This window comes from Pristiophorus japonicus, chromosome 12 (genome assembly GCF_044704955.1).
Source record: "Pristiophorus japonicus isolate sPriJap1 chromosome 12, sPriJap1.hap1, whole genome shotgun sequence".
Taxonomy (NCBI): Eukaryota; Metazoa; Chordata; class Chondrichthyes; family Pristiophoridae; genus Pristiophorus; species Pristiophorus japonicus.
The window spans coordinates 59,100,034-59,117,772 of record NC_091988.1 but is presented as its reverse complement, the minus strand read 5'-3'; the positions used below and the strand labels follow the sequence as shown (position 1 = coordinate 59,117,772).

The 17,739-nt window shown below is 49.1% G+C and overlaps 1 protein-coding gene across 2 annotated transcripts in view; it reads right to left on the bottom strand.

Annotated features, from left to right (window-relative positions):
• Positions 1–17,739, bottom strand: part of LOC139277284 (macrophage-stimulating protein receptor-like) — a 211,068-nt gene that overhangs the window by 158,023 nt on the left and 35,306 nt on the right. Inside the window, exon 1 of one of the 2 annotated variants that reach the window (XM_070895549.1) lies at positions 4,739–4,790. The exons of the other annotated variant lie outside the window; for it this stretch is intronic. The gene's annotated coding sequence lies outside the window, so the exon portion shown is untranslated. Of the gene's footprint in view, positions 1–4,738; positions 4,791–17,739 lie in introns of those variants that run through there. 2 annotated transcript variants of the gene reach the window in all.

The following is a 17,739-nucleotide window of genomic DNA, read 5'->3' as shown; positions in this document are numbered from 1 at the left end:
ATGGTTAATCCGCCCCTGCTCCCTGGCCCCTCCACCAGTGCCATACATGGTCTTTACCTTTAGCATTTTTTACAACTTGCACGCCGACTTTTCCCTTAGAGGGCCCTGTCTCATGCATCTTGCAGGTAAGATTTACTTAGAATATTTCCTCATAATATTCAATCAGCCAGCTTTTTTCATCTGAGTTCCCCTTTTTGCATTCTCGCTCCCCAGCATGAACAGATAATCTGTATTTTTAGTGATGCTGGTTGAGGGATAAATATTGGTCAGGACACTGTGGAGAACTCCCCCGCTCTTCTTCGAAATAGTGCCATGGGACCTAAATATCCAGAGGTCAATACCACAATGCAGCATCCTTGCATGAGGTCACTGGGTTTCATTTGGTTTACTGGTGCCAATCTGCTACTGAAAATAACGTACTAAAAGCCAACATATTATAGTGCTACAAAAGCAGAAAATACTCCCTGGAAATACTCAGCAGGTCAGACAGCATCAGCAGAGGGAGAAACAGAGATGACTCTTCGGCAGAACTGGAAAAAGTTAGAGACATAACAGGTTTTAAGCAAGTATGGACACAGGGAAAGTGGGGAGGGGAGGCTGGAACAAAACGGAAGGTCCGAGATAGGGTGGAAGGTGGGATGATGGTACATGGTGAAAGGAGATGGTAATGGGACAAGTAAAGAAACAAAAAGGTGGGTTGAGAAGAGGTGCAAATGGGTATAACAGAATAGAAACATAGAAACATAGAAAATAGGTGCAGGAGTATGCTATTCGGCCCTTCGAGCCTGCACCGCCATTTAATGAGTTCATGGCTGAACATGCAACTTCAGTACCCCATTCCTGCTTTCTCGCCATACCCCTTGATTCCCCCTAATAGTAAGGACTACATCTAACTCCTTTTTGAATATATTTAGTAAACTGGCCTCAACAACTTTCTGTGGTAGAGAATTCCACAGGTTCACCACTCTCTGGGTGAAGAAGTTTCTCCTCATCTCGGTCCTAAATGGCTTACCCCTTATCCTTCGACTGTGACCCCTGGTTCTGGACTTCCCCAACATTGGGAACATTTTTCCTGCATCCAACCTGTCTAAACCCATCAGAATTTTAAACGTTTCTATGAGATCCCCTCTCATTCTTCTGAACTCCAGTGAATACAAGCCCAGTTGATCCAGTCTTTCTTGATATGTCAGTCCCGCCATCCCGGGAATCAGTCTGGTGAACCTTCGCTGCACTCCCTCAATAGCAAGAATGACCTTCCTCAAGTTAGGAGACCAAAACTGTACACAATACTCCAGGTGTGGCCTCACCAAGGCCCTGTACAACTGTAGTAACACCTCCCTGCTCCTGTACTCAAATCCCCTCGCTGTGAAGGCCAACATGCCATTTGCTTTCTTAACCGCCTGCTGTACCTGCATGTCAACCTTCAATGACTGATGTACCATGACACCCAGGTCTCGTTGCACCTCCCCTTTTCCTAATTTGTCACCATTCAGATAATAGTCTGACTCTCTGTTTTTACCACCAAAGTGGATAACCTCACATTTATCCACATTATACTTCATCTGCCATGCATTTGCCCACTCACCTAACCTATCCAAGTCACTCTGCAGCCTCATAGCATCCTCCTTGCAGCTCACACTGCCACCCAACTTAGTGTCATCCGCAAATTTGGAGATACTACATTTAATCCCCTCGTCTAAATCATTAATGTACAATGTAAACAGCTGGGGCCCCAGCAAAGAACCTTGCGGTACCCCACTAGTCACTGCCTGCCATTCTGAAAAGTACCCATTTACTCCTACTCTTTGCTTCCTGTCTGCCAACCAGTTCTCAATCCACATCAGCACACTACCCCCAATCCCATGTGCTTTAACTTTGCACATTAATCTCTTGTGTGGGACCTTGTCGAAAGCCTTCTGAAAGTCCAAATACACCACATCAACTGGTTCTCCCTTGTCCACTCTACTGGAAACAGCCTCAAAAAATTCCAGAAGATTTGTCAAGCATGATTTCCCTTTCACAAATCCATGCTGACTTGAACCTATCATGTCACCTCTTTCCAAATGCGCTGCTATGACATCCTTAATAATTGATTCCATCATTTTACCCACTACCGATGTCAGGCTGACCGGTCTATAATTCCCTGTTTTCTCTCTCCCTCCTTTTTTGAAAAGAATCATCAGCAACAGCTGCTATCTGAAAAAATGGGGGCAAAGTTTATGATTTGAAATTATTGAACTCTATTTCGAGTCCGGAAGGCTGTAAAGTGCGTAATCGAAGTGTTGTTCCTTGAGCTTCATTGGAAAAAGAAAGAAGGACTTGGATTTATATAGCACCTTGTACGACCACCAGACGTCTCAATGTGCTTTACAGCCAATGAAGTACTTTTGGAGTGTTGTCACTGTTGTAATGTAGGAAACGAGGCAGCCAATTTGCGCACAAGCAAGCTCCCACAAGCAGCAATGTGATAATGACCAGATAATCTGTTTTATTGTTATGTTGATTGAGGGATAAGTATTGGCCAGGACACTGAGAATAACTCCCCTGCTCTTCTTCATAATAGTGCCGTGGGATCTTTTACATCCACTTGAGAGAGCAGACGGGGCCTCGGTTTAACGTCTCATCCAAAAGACAGTAGCTCCAACAGTGCAGCACTCCCTCAGAACTGCACTGGGGTGTCAGCCTTGAACCCACAACCTTCTGACTCAGAAGACATGGCGTGCTACCCACTGAGCCACAGCTGACACATAATGAAACAGTGTCGGAGGCCGAGGACAGAGAGGTCAGAGTGGGAGTGGGGCAGAGAACTAAAGTGACAGTCGACCAGAACTCGGAGTCACGCTTGGAGGTGTTCCGCAAAGTGGTCATCCAATCTGCATTTGGTCTCCCCAATGTAGAGGAGACCGCATCGTGAGCAGCGAATACAATACAGCCAATTGAAAGAAGTACAGGTAAATCGCTGTTTCACTTGGAAGGAGTGTTTGGGGATCTTGGACTGTGGGAAGGGAGGAATAAAAGGCAGGTGCTGCATCTCCTGCACTTGCACGGGAACGTGACGTGGGAAAGGGAGCAATGTGTCATGTTCAATTAGTCACTCCCACAATAAATACCAGTCCTGTAATACTAGTGCACTCGTCCCAGACTCAACCCGAGTTTGGAAGGACAAATTGTGCGATCCAATCACATGTTTTTCGCAGTACAAATATGCTCAGTATGAGCACTTCACCTCCTTCAATACACTTGATTAAAATCCTAAAGGACAAGTTTTTAAAAGGGAAAGCGCCTTACACTCCTAACAAAATGTACCAAAGCTGGCATTCCTGCAATTAATGACTTATTCATGAAGGCTTTTTCCACATTTTTCATTTCAAAGAGAATTTTATTCCATAAGGCTCCCCCCCGCCCCCATAACAATATAGGATCCTGCATCATGTGACACTGCACAGAAACTGGTCAACAAACACAAATTGTGCTTTATCTTTCGTCTTTCGGACGAGAAGTTAAACCGAGGCCTCGTCTGCTCTCTCGGCTGGACGTAAAAGATTCCACGGCACTATTTCAAAGAAGAGCAGGGAGTTATCCCCAGTGTCCTGGGCAATATTTATCCCCCAATCAACATAACAAAAGCAGGTTTTCTGGTCATTATCACATTGCCGTTTGTGGGAGCTTGCTGTGCGCAAATTGGCTGCCGCATTTCCCATATTACAACAGTGACTACACTCCAAAAAGTACTTAATTGGCTGTCCGGTGGTCGTGAAATATTGTAACAGGGGCTGCAACCTGATACATTCCACATAAACATGGAACACGGACTCCTCCAGACTGCAGAAATTGCAGGCGGCCTGGAAGACCATGAACCGACTTAAAAACCAATTGCACGGGACTGCCCCATGCAACACCCTCCAGGCCAAGACCCCAATAAATAAAGGGAGGACTCCCAGATAGAGAGCACTCCATCGGGGACCCCCGCCTCCTCCGGACGACAAGATGGTGCGCCATGGCGTGTCCGGATGGCAGACGAGGCAACAGCTCTACAACTCTTTTGTTGCAAACCAATAAGTAAACAGTTAAATCAAGTGCCCCTTATTAAAGGCGGGGGGAGACTCCAAACATTTTTCAAGAGCCTTTTTTTTTGTGGTTTTCTTTGTGGGTTTTTTTGTGTTTTTTTTTAGGGCACCGAGAGGCAAATTATACAAGTGCCCCCTGACTCGGGGGACATTAAAACCAGCAATAAAAACAAATTAAACTTTAAAACATATAAAATCAAATTAAAATTTGGTTGCTGGGGGTGATGATGCACTCCAGTCCCTCCGGCGCCCACTTCTCGCGGAAGGCCGCGAGCGTACCGGTGGACACCGCGTGCTCCATCTCCAAGGACACCCTGGCCCGGATGTACGCGCGGAAGAGAGGCAGGCAGTCAGGCTAAACGACCCCCTCGACCGCCCGCTGCCTGGACCGGCTGATGGCACCCTTGGCCATGCCCAGGAGCAGTCCTACGAGGAGGCCCTCGGACCTACCTGCTCCCCTCCGAACAGGGTGCCCAAAGATCAGGAGTGTGGGACTGAAGTGCAGCCAGAAATTGAGGAGCAGCTCCTTTAAATAATGGAACAGGGGCTGCAACCTCGCACATTTAACATAGACTTCATTGGCTGTAAAGCGCTTGGAGACGCCCGGTGGTCGTGAAAGACGCGATATATATGGAAGTATTTCTTTCCAATTCAGAACCTTTGTGCATTACCTGCAGAGAATGTATTCAGGTAGCTGTACTGGAGATTTCATCATAATATAGCCACTGACCAAAAAAGTGAATAAAATACTTGTTGTTATTACCAGTCTGAACATTAAAAAAGTCAGCATTCCTTACAAATGCCCAAAATGAGAGAAATTGGACAATTTTGAAGACTTGATACAAGACAGTTTACTGCCAATAATAATTTTAAACTAAGTATAATAAATCATCATCATAGGCCGTCCCTCAAAAATCAAGGAAGACTTGCTTCCACTCTAAAAGTGAGTTCTCAGGTGACTGTACAGTCCAATACGGGAATTACAGTCTCTGTCACAGGTGGGACAGACAGTCATTGAGGGAAAGGGTGGGTGGGACTGGTTTGCTGCATGCTCTTTCCGCTGCCTGCGCTTGTTTTCTGCATGCTCTCGGCGACGAGACTCGAGGTGCTCAGCGCCCTCTCGGATGCACTTCCTCCACTTAGGGCGGTCTTTGGCCAGGTACTCCCAGGAGTCAGTGGGGATGTTGCACTTTATCAGGAAGGCTTTGAGGGTGACCTTGTAATGTTTCCTCTGCCCACCTTTGGCTCGTTTTCCGTGAAGGAGGTCCGAGTAGAGCGCTTGCTTTAAGAGTCTCGTGTCTGGCATGCGAACAATGTGGCCTGCCCAGCAGAGCTGATCAAGTGTGGTCAGTGCTTCAATGCTGGGGATGTTGGCCAGGTCGAGGATGCTAATGTTGGTGCACCTGTCCTCCCAGGGGATTTGTAGGATCTTGCGGAGACATCGTTAGTGTCATTTCTCCAGTGATGCGAGGTGTCTACTGTACATGGTCCATGTCTCTGAGCCATACAGGAGGGCAGGTATTACTACAGCCCTGCAGACCATGAGCTTGGTGGCAGTTTTGAGAGCCTGGTCTTCAAACACTCTTTTCCTCAGGCGGCCGTAGGCTGCACTGGCGCACTGGACATGGTGTTGAATCTCGTCGTCAATGTCTGCTCTTGTTGATAAGACGCTCCCGAGGTCTCATCACTGAGAGCATGCAGAAAACAAGCACAGGCAGTGGAAGGAGCGTGCGGCAAACCAGACTCCCCACCCATCCTTTCTTTCAACCACTGTCTGGCCCACCTGTGACAGAGACTGTAATTCCCGTATTGGACTGTACAGCCACCTGAGAACTCACTTTGAGAGTGGAAGCAAGTCTTCCTCGATTTCGAGGGACTGCCGATGATGATGATGGTGTCTTGGGGACACAAGCTACAACTAAGAAAAGGGCCTACAGTCAACCTCAGAAGACAGCAGGGGTATTGGTGAGTGTATGTTTGTTCCAGCCAAATCATAGAAGGATATTGTGATTGGGTCTGGGTAACTTTATGTGTAAAAGTCAAATCATGGACGGGTTTAACTGTGTCAAATTGTGCCGATGCAAATGACTATTTCGTTGGGGTTTGTTAGTCCCACATAGATCGTAGTGATTTATACTGGGGAGGTAATTGTGTGTCTGTTCAATAAACAAACCAATCTTGGTTGAGGCAAAACCCTGTGCCATGTGCATTTAGTTCTTTTAAATCCTGAAGTCAAAGAATTGTGTAACGGGTGACTAGGTATTTAGAAATGGGGAGAGAAATAAATTTTGCCTACCTGACCAGAACTGCCTTTAAATATCATCATCATCATCATCATAGGCAGTCCCTCAGAATCGAGGAAGACTTGCTTCCACTCTTAGCATGAGTTCTTAGGTGGATGTACAGTCCAATACGAGAACCACAGTCTCTGTCACAGGTGGTCAAACACAGGTGGTCAGGATCAAACACTCCCCTCCCCTAATCGAATACAAACACTCCCCTCCCCTAATCGGATACAAACATTCCCCTCCCCTGATCGGATACAAACACTCCCCTCCCCTAATCATGTTCAAACACTCCCCTCCCCCAATCGGATACAAACACTCCCCCTCCCCTAATCGGATACAAACACTCCCCTCCCCGAATCAGGTTGAAACACTCCCCTCCCCTAATCGGGTTCAAACACTCCCCCTCCCCTAATCGGGTTCAAATGCTCCCCTCCCCTAATCGGAAATAAAAACTCCCCCTCCCCTAATCGGATACAAACACTCCCCCGCCCCTAATCGGATACAAACACTCCCCCTCGCCAAATCAGATACAAACACTCCCCTCCCCGAATCGGATACAAACACTCCCTCTCCCCAAATTGGATACAAACACTCCCCCTCCCCTAATCAGATACAAACACTCCCCCTCGCCTAATCAGATACAAACACTCCCCCTCCCCTAATTGGATACAAGCACTCCCCTCCCCTAATCGGATATAAACTCTCCCCTCCCCTAATCTAATACAAACACTCCCCTCCCCTAATCGGATACAAACACTCCCCCTCCTCTAATCAGATACAAACACTCCCCTCCCCTCATCAGGTTCAAACACTCCCCTCCCCTAATCGGGTTCAAACACTCCCCCTCCCCTAATTGGTTTTAAACGCTCCCCTCCCCTAATCGGATACAAACACTCCCCCTCCCCTAATCAGGTTCAAACACTCCCCTCCCCTAATCAGATACAACCACTCCCCCTCCCCTAATCGGATACAAACACTCCCCCTCCCCCAATCGGATACAAACACACCCCTCCCCAAATCAGGTTCAAACACTCCCCTCCCCTAATCGGATAAAAACACTCCCCTCCCCTAATCAGGTTTAAACACTCCTCTCCCCAAATCGGATACAAACACTCCCCTCCCCTAATCGGATACAATCACACCCCTCCCCTAATCGGATACAAACACTCCCCTCCCCTAATCAGGTTCAAACACTCCACTCCCCTAATCAGGTTCAAACACACCCCTCCCCTAATCGGATACAAAGACTCCCCTCCCCTAATCGGGTTCAAACACACCACCTCCCCTAATCAGATACAAACACTCCCCTCCCCTAATCGGATACAAACATTCCCCTCCCCTAATCGGGTTCAAACACTCCCCCTCCCCTAATCAGTTCCAAACACTCCTCTCCCCAAATCGGATACAAACACTCCCCTCCCCTAATCGGATACAATCACACCCCTCCCCTAATCGGATACAAACACTCCCCTCCCCTAATCAGGTTCAAACACTCCACTCCCCTAATCAGGTTCAAACACACCCCTCCCCTAATCGGATACAAAGACTCCCCTCCCCTAATCGGGTTCAAACGCACCACCTCCCCTAATCAGATACAAACACTCCCCTCCCCTAATCGGATACAAACATTCCCCTCCCCTAATCGGGTTCAAACACTCCCCCTCCCCTAATCAGTTCCAAACACTCCCCTCCCCTAATCGGATCCAAACACTCCCCTCCCCTAATCGGATACAAACACTCCCCCTCGCCAAATCAGGATCAAATACTCCCCCTCCCCTAATCGGACACAAACACTCCCCCTCGCCTAATCAGATACAAACACTCCCCTCCCCGAATCGGATACAAACACTCCCCCTCCCCTACTCGGATACAAACACTCCCCCTCCCCTAATCAGACACAAACACTCCCCCTCGCCTAATCAGATACAAACACTCCCCCTCCCCTAATCGGATACAAACACTCCACTCCCCTAATCGGATATAAAAACTCCCCTCTCCGAATCAGGTTCAAACACTCCCCCTCCCCTAATCAGGTTGAAACACTCCCCTCAACTAATCAGATACAAACACTCCCCTCCCTTAATCAGATACAAACACTCCCCTCCCCTAATCAGGTTCAAACATTCCCCCTCCCCTAATCAGATAAAAACACACCCCTCCCCTAATCGGATACAAACAATCCCCTCCCCTAATCGTATACAAACACTCCCCTCCCCTAATCGGATAAAACACTCCCTCTCCCCTAATCAGATACAACCACGTCCCCTCCCCTAATCGGATACAAACACTCCCCCTCCCCCAATCGGATACAAACCCTCCCCTAATCGGATACAAACACTCCCCTCCCCTAATCGGATACAAACACTCCCCTCCCGTAATCAGGTTCAAACACTCCCCTCCCCTAATTGGGTTCAAACACTCCCCCGCCTAATCGGATACAAACACTCCCCCTCCCCTAATCAGTTTCAAACACTCCCCTCCCCTAATCGGATACAAACACTCCCCTCCCCTAATCGGATACAAACACTCCCCTCCCCTAATCAAGTTCAAACACTCCCCCCCGCTAATCGGATACAAACACTCCCCTCCTCTAATCGGATACAAACACTCCTCTCTCCTAATCGGATACAAACACTCCTCTCCCCTAATCGGATACAAACACTCCCCTCCTTTAATCAAATACAAACACTCGCCCTCCCCTAATCAGATACAAACACTCCCCCTCCCCCAATCGGATACAAACACTCCCCTCCCCAAATCAGGTTCAAACACTCCCCTCCCCAAATCAGTTTCAAACACTCCCCTCCCCTAATCGGATACAAACACTCCCCTCCCCTAATCAGGTTCAAACACTCCCCTCCCCTAATCGGATGTAAAAACTCCCCTCCTGTAATCGGATACAAACACTCCCCTCCCTTAATCGGAGAGAAACACTCCCCTCCCCTAATCAGGTTCAAACATTCCCCTCCCCTAAACGGATACAAACACTCCACTCCTCGAATCGGATACAAACACTCCCCTCCCCTAATCAGGGTCAAACAATCCCCTCCCCTAATCAGATACAAACACTCCCCTCCCCTAATCAGGTTCAAACACTCCCCCTCCCTTAATCAGAGTCAAACACTCCCCTCCCCTAATCAGATACAAACACTCCCCCTCCCCTAATCAGGGTCAAACACTCCCCTCCCCTAATCGAATACAAACACTCCCCTCCCCTAATCGGATACAAACACTCCCCTCCCCTAATCAGGTTCAAACACTCCCCTCCCCTAATCAGATACAAACACTCCCCTCCCCTAATCGGATGTAAAAACTCCGCCTCCCCTAATCAGGGTCAAACACTCCCCTCCCCTAATCGGATACAAACACTCCCCTCCCCTAATCGGATACAAACACTCCCCTGCCCTAATCGACTACAAACACTCCCCTCCCCTAATCGGATACAAACACTCCCCTCCCCTAATCGGGTTCAAACACTCCCCCTCACCTAATCAGATACAAACATTCCCCTCCCCTAATCAGATACAAACACTCCCCCTCCCCTAATCGGGTTCAAACACTCCCCCTCGCATAATCAGAATCAAACACTCGCCCTCCCCTAATCGGAGACAAACACTCCCCCTCCCCATATCAGATACAAACACTCCCCGTCCCCTAATCAGGTTCAAAAACTTCCCCACCCCGAATCGGATGTAAAAACTCCCCTCCCCTAATCAGGGTCAAACACTCCCCTCCCCTAATCGGGTTCAAACACACCCCTCCCCGAATCGGATACAAACACTCCCCTCCCCTAATCAGGTTCAAACACACCCTTCCCCGAATCGGATAAAAACATTCCCCACCCCTAATCAGATACAAACACTCTCCTCCGCTAATCGGATACAAACACTCCCCTGCCCTAATCGAATACAAACACTCCCCTCCCCTAATCAGATGCAAACACTCCCCTCCCCTAATCGGATACAAACACTCTCCCTCCCTTAATCGGGTTCAAACACTCCACTCCCCTAATCAGGTTCAAACACTCCCCTCCCCTAATCGGATACAAACATTCCCCTCCCCTAATCGGGTTCAAACACTCCCCCTCCCCTAATCAGTTCCAAACACTCCTCTCCCCAAATCGGATACAAACACTCCCCTCCCCTAATCGGATACAATCACACCCCTCCCCTAATCGGATACAAACACTCCCCTCCCCTAATCAGGTTCAAACACTCCACTCCCCTAATCAGGTTCAAACACACCCCTCCCCTAATCGGATACAAACACACCCCTCCCCTAATCGGATACAAACAATCCCCTCCCCTAATCGTATACAAACACTCCCCTCCCCTAATCGGATAAAACACTCCCTCTCCCCTAATCAGATACAACCACGCCCCCTCCCCTAATCGGATACAAACACTCCCCCTCCCCCAATCGGATACAAACCCTCCCCTAATCGGATACAAACCCTCCCCTAATCGGATACAAACACTCCCCTCCCCTAATCGGATACAAACACTCCCCTCCCGTAATCAGGTTCAAACACTCCCCTCCCGTAATCAGGTTCAAACACTCCCCTCCCCTAATTGGGTTCAAACACTCCCCCGCCTAATCGGATACAAACACTCCCCCTCCCCTAATCAGTTTCAAACACTCCCCTCCCCTAATCGGATACAAACACTCCCCTCCCCTAATCGGATACAAACACTCCCCTCCCCTAATCAAGTTCAAACACTCCCCCCCGCTAATCGGATACAAACACTCCCCTCCTCTAATCGGATACTCCTCTCTCCTAATCGGATACAAACACTCCTCTCCCCTAATCGGATACAAACACTCCCCTCCTTTAATCAAATACAAACACTCGCCCTCCCCTAATCAGATACAAACACTCCCCCTCCCCCAATCGGATACAAACACTCCCCTCCCCAAATCAGGTTCAAACACTCCCCTCCCCAAATCAGTTTCAAACACTCCCCTCCCCTAATCGGATACAAACACTCCCCTCCCCTAATCAGGTTCAAACACTCCCCTCCCCTAATCGGATGTAAAAACTCCCCTCCTGTAATCGGATACAAACACTCCCCTCCCTTAATCGGAGAGAAACACTCCCCTCCCCTAATCAGGTTCAAACATTCCCCTCCCCTAAACGGATACAAACACTCCACTCCTCTAATCGGATACAAACACTCCCCTCCCCTAATCAGGGTCAAACAATCCCCTCCCCTAATCAGATACAAACACTCCCCTCCCCTAATCAGGTTCAAACACTCCCCCTCCCTTAATCAGGGTCAAACACTCCCCTCCCCTAATCAGATACAAACACTCCCCCTCCCCTAATCAGGGTCAAACACTCCCCTCCCCGAATCGAATACAAACACTCCCCTCCCCTAATCGGATACAAACACTCCCCTCCCCTAATCAGGTTCAAACACTCCCCTCCCCTAATCAGATACAAACACTCCCCTCCCCTAATCGGATGTAAAAACTCCGCCTCCCCTAATCAGCGTCAAACACTCCCCTCCCCTAATCGGATACAAACACTCCCCTCCCCTAATCGGATACAAACACTCCCCTGCCCTAATCGACTACAAACACTCCCCTCCCCTAATCGGATACAAACACTCCCCTCCCCTAATCAGATTCAAACACTCTCCCTCCCTTAATCAGATACAAACACTCCCCCTCCCCTAATCGGGTTCAAACACTCCCCCTCGCATAATCAGAATCAAACACTCGCCCTCCCCTTATCGGAGACAAACACTCCCCCTCCCCATATCAGATACAAACACTCCCCGTCCCCTAATCAGGTTCAAAAACTTCCCCACCCCGAATCGGATGTAAAAACTCCCCTCCCCTAATCAGGGTCAAACACTCCCCTCCCCTAATCGGGTTCAAACACACCCCTCCCCGAATCGGATACAAACACTCCCCTCCCCTAATCAGGTTCAAACACACCCTTCCCCGAATCGGATAAAAACATTCCCCACCCCTAATCAGATACAAACACTCTCCTCCGCTAATCGGATACAAACACTCCCCTGCCCTAATCGAATACAAACACTCCCCTCCCCTAATCAGATGCAAACACTCCCCTCCCCTAATCGGATACAAACACTCTCCCTCCCTGAATCGGGTTCAAACACTCCCCCTCGCCTAATCGGATACAAACACTCCCCTCCCCTAATCGGATACAAACACTCCCCTCCCCTAATCGGATAGAAATACTCCCCTCCTCTAATCGGAGACAAACACTCCCCCTCCCCGAATCAGATACAAACACTCCCCCTCCCCTAATCAGGTTCAAAAACTCCCCCACACCTAATCGGATGTAAAAATTCCCCTCCCATAATCAGGGTCAAACACTCCCCTCCCCTAATCGGGTTCAAACACACCCCTCCCCTAATCGGATACAAACACTCCCCTCCACTAATCGGGTTCAAACACACCCCTCCCCTAATCGGATACAAACACTCCCCTCCCCTAATCGGATACAAACACTCCCCCTCCCCTAATCGGATACAAACACTCCCTCTCCACAAATCGGATAAAAACACTCCCCCTCCCCTAATCAGATACAAACACTCCCCCTCTCATAATCAGTTTCAAACACTCCCCTCCCCTAATCGGATACAAACACTCCCCTCCCCTAATCGGATGTAAAAACTCCCCTCTCCTAATCAGGTTTAAACACTTCCCTCCCCTAATCGGATACAAACACTCCCCTCCCCTAATCGGATACAAACACTCCCCCTCCCCTAATCAGGTTGAAGCACTCCCCTCCACTAATCGGATACAAACACTCCCCTCCCCTAATCGGATACAAATACTATCTTCCCCTAATCGGATAAAAATACTCCCCTCCCCTAATCAGATACAAACACTCCCCTCCCCTAATCGGACACAAATACTCCCCTTCCCTAATCGGATGTAAAAACTCCCCTCCACTAATCGGATACAAACACTCCCCTCCCCTAATCAGGTTCAAACACTCCCCTTCCCTAATCGGATGTAAAAACTCCCCTCCCGTAATCGGATACAAACAATCCCCTCCCTTAATCGGATAGAAACACTCCCCTCCCCTAATCAGGTTCAAACACTTCACTCCCCTAATCGGATACAAACACTCCCCTCCTCTAATCGGATACAAACACACCCCTCCCCTAATCAGGGTCAAACACTCCCCTCCCCTAATCGGATACAAACACTCCCCTCCCCTAATCAGGTTCAAACAATCCCCTCCCCTCCCCTAATCAGATACAAACACTCCCCCTCCCCTAATCAGGGTCAAACACTCCCCTTCCCTAATCAGATACAAATACTCCTCCTCCCCTAATCAGGGTCAAACACTCCCCTCCCCTAATCGAATACAAACACTCCCCTCCCCTAATCGGATACAAACACTCCCCTCCCCTAATCGGATACAAACACTCCCCTCCCCTAATCAGGTTCAAACACTCCCCTCCCCTAATTGGATACAAATACTCCCCTCCCCTAATCGGATGTAAAAACTCCCCCTCCCCTAATCAGGGTCAAACACTCCCCTCCCCTAATCGGATACAAACACTCCCCTCCCCTAATCGGATACAAACACTCCCCTACCCTAATCGGATATAAACACTCCCCTCCCCTAATCAGATACAAACATTCCCCTCCCCTAATCGGATACAAACACTCCCCCTCCCCTAATCGGGTTCAAACACTCCCCCTCGCCGAATCAGATTCAAACACTTGCCCTCCCCTAATCGGATACAAACACTCCCCCTCCCCTAATCAGATACAAACACTCCCCCTCCCCTAATCAGGTTCAAAAACTCCCCCACCCCTAATCGGATGTAAAAACTCCCCTCCCCTAATCAGGGTCAAACACTCCCCTCCCCTAATCGGGTTCAAACACACCCCTCCCCTAATCGGATACAAATACACCCCTCCCCTAATCGGGTTCAAACACACTCCTCCCCTAATCGGATACAAACACTCCCCTCCCCTAATCGGATACAAACACTCCCCTCCCCTAATCAGATACAAACACTCCCCTCCCCTAATCGGATACAAACAATCCCCTCCCCTAATCGGATACAAACACTCCCCTCCCCTAATCAGATACAAACAATCCCCTCCCCTAATCGGATAAAAACACTCCCACTCCCCTAATCAAATACAAACACTCCCCCTCTCCTAATCAGATACAAACACTCCCCCTCCCCTAATCGGATTCAAACACTCCCCTCCCCTAATCGGATACAAACACTCCCCCTCCCCTAATCAGGTTGAAGCACTCCCCTCCACTAATCGGATACAAACACTCCCCTCCCCTAATCAGATACAAACACTCCCCCTCCCCTAATCAGGTTGAAGCACTCCCCTCCACTAATCGGATAAAAATACTCCCCTCCCCTAATCAGATACAAACACTCCCCTCCCCTAATCGGACACAAATACTCCCCTTCCCTAATCGGATGTAAAAACTCCCCTCCACTAATCGGATACAAACACTCCCCTCCCCTAATCAGGTTCAAACACTCCCCTTCCCTAATCGGATGTAAAAACTCCCCTCCCGTAATCGGATACAAACACTCCCCTCCCTTAATCGGATAGAAACACTCCCCTCCCCTAATCAGGTTCAAACACTTCACTCCCCTAATCGGATACAAACACTCCCCTCCTCTAATCGGATACAAACACACCCCTCCCCTAATCAGGGTCAAACACTCCCCTCCCCTAATCGGATACAAACACTCCCCTCGCCTAATCAGGTTCAAACAATCCCCTCCCCTCCCCTAATCAGATACAAACACTCCCCCTCCCCTAATCAGGGTCAAACACTCCCCTTCCCTAATCAGATACAAATACTCCCCCTCCCCTAATCAGGGTCAAACACTCCCCTCCCTTAATCGAATACAAACACTCCCCTCCCCTAATCGGATACAAACACTCCCCTCCCCTAATCGGATACAAACACTCACCTCCCCTAATCAGGTTCAAACACTCCCCTCCCCTAATTGGATACAAACACTCCCCTCCCCTAATCGGATGTAAAAACTCCCCCTCCCCTAATCAGGGTCAAACACTCCCCTCCCCTAATCGGATACAAACACTCCCCTCCCCTAATCGGATACAAACACTCCCCTACCCTAATCGGATATAAACACTCCCCTCCCCTAATCAGATACAAACATTCCCCTCCCCTAATCGGATACAAACACTCCCCCTCCCCTAAATCGGGTTCAAACACTCCCCCTCGCCGAATCAGATTCAAACACTTGCCCTCCCCTAATCGGATACAAACACTCCCCCTCCCCTAATCAGATACAAACACTCCCTCTCCCCTAATCAGGTTCAAAAACTCCCCCACCCCTAATCGGATGTAAAAACTCCCCTCCCCTAATCAGGGTCAAACACTCCCCTCCCCTAATCGGGTTCAAACACTCCCCTCCCCTAATCGGATACAAACACTCCCCTCCCCTAATCAGATACAAACACTCCCCTCCCCTAATCGGATACAAACAATCCCCTCCCCTAATCGGATACAAACACTCCCCTCCCCTAATCAGATACAAATAATCCCCTCCCCTAATCGGATAAAAACACTCCCCCTCCCCTAATCAAATACAAACACTCCCCCTCTCCTAATCAGATACAAACACTCCCCCTCCCCTAATCGGATTCAAACACTCCCCCTCCCCTAATCAGATACAAACACTCCCCCTCCCCTAATCAGATACAAACACTCCCCCTCCCCTAATCAGGTTCAAAAACTCCCCCACCCCTAATCGGATGTAAAAACTCCCCTCCCCTAATCAGGGTCAAACACTCCCCTCCCCTAATCGGATACAAACACTCCCCTCCCCTAATCGGATACAAACACTCCCCTCCCCTAATCAGATACAAACACTCCCCTCCCCTAATCGGATACAAACAATCCCCTCCCCTAATCGGATACAAACACTCCCCTCCCCTAATCAGATACAAATAATCCCCTCCCCTAATCGGATAAAAACACTCCCCCTCCCCTAATCAAATACAAACACTCCCCCTCTCCTAATCAGATACAAACACTCCCCCTCCCCTAATCGGATTCAAACACTCCCCCTCCCCTAATCAGATACAAACACTCCCCCTCCCCTAATCAGGTTCAAACTCTCCCCTCCCCTAATCGGATATATATACTCCCCTCCCCTAATCAGGTTCAAATACTCCCCCTCCCCTAATCGGATACAAACACTCCCCCTCCCCTAATCAGCTTCAAACACTCCTCCTCGCCTAATCAGATACAAACACTCCCCTCCCCTAATCGGGTTCAAACACTCCCCCTCACCTAATCAGATACAAACATTCCCCTCCCCTAATCAGATACAAACACTCCCCTCCCCTAATCGGATACAAACAATCCCCTCCCCTAATCGGATACAAACACTCCCCTCCCCTAATCAGATACAAACAATCCCCTCCCCTAATCGGATAAAAACACTCCCCCTCCCCCAATCAAATACAAACACTCCCCCTCTCCTAATCAGATACAAACACTCCCCCTCCCCTAATCGGATTCAAACACTCCCCCTCCCCTAATCAGATACAAACACTCCCCCTCCCCTAATCGGATACAAACACTCCCCTCCCCTAATCGGATACAAACACTCCCCTCCCCTAATCAGGTTCAAACTCTCACCTCCCCTAATCGGATATATATACTCCCCTCCCCTAATCAGGTTCAAATACTCCCCCTCCCCTAATCGGATACAAACACTCCCCCTCCCCTAATCGGCTTCAAACACTCCTCCTCGCCTAATCAGATACAAACACTCCCCTCCCCTAATCGGGTTCAAACACTCCCCCTCACCTAATCAGATACAAACATTCCCCTCCCCTAATCAGATACAAACACTCCCCCTCCCCTAATCGGGTTCAAACACTCCCCCTCGCATAATCAGATTCAAACACTCGCCCTCCCCTAATCGGAGACAAACACTCCCCCTTCCCATATCAGATACAAACACTCCCCCTCCCCTAATCAGGTTCAAAAACTTCCCCACCCCGAATCGGATGTAAAAACTCCCCTCCCCTAATCGGGTTCAAACACACCCCTCCCCGAATCGGATACAAACACTCCCCTCCCCTAATCGGGTTCAAACACACCCCTCCCCGAATCGGATAAAAACATTCCCCACCCCTAATCAGATACAAACACTCTCCTCCGCTAATCGGATACAAACACTCCCCTGCCCTAATCGGATACAAACACTCCCCTCGCCTAATCGGATACAAACACTCCCCTCCCCTAATCGGATACAAACACACCCCTCCCCTAATCGGATAGAAATTCTCCCCTCCCCTAATCGGAGACAAACACTCCCCCTCCCCGAATCAGATACAAACACTCCCCCTCCCCTAATCAGGTT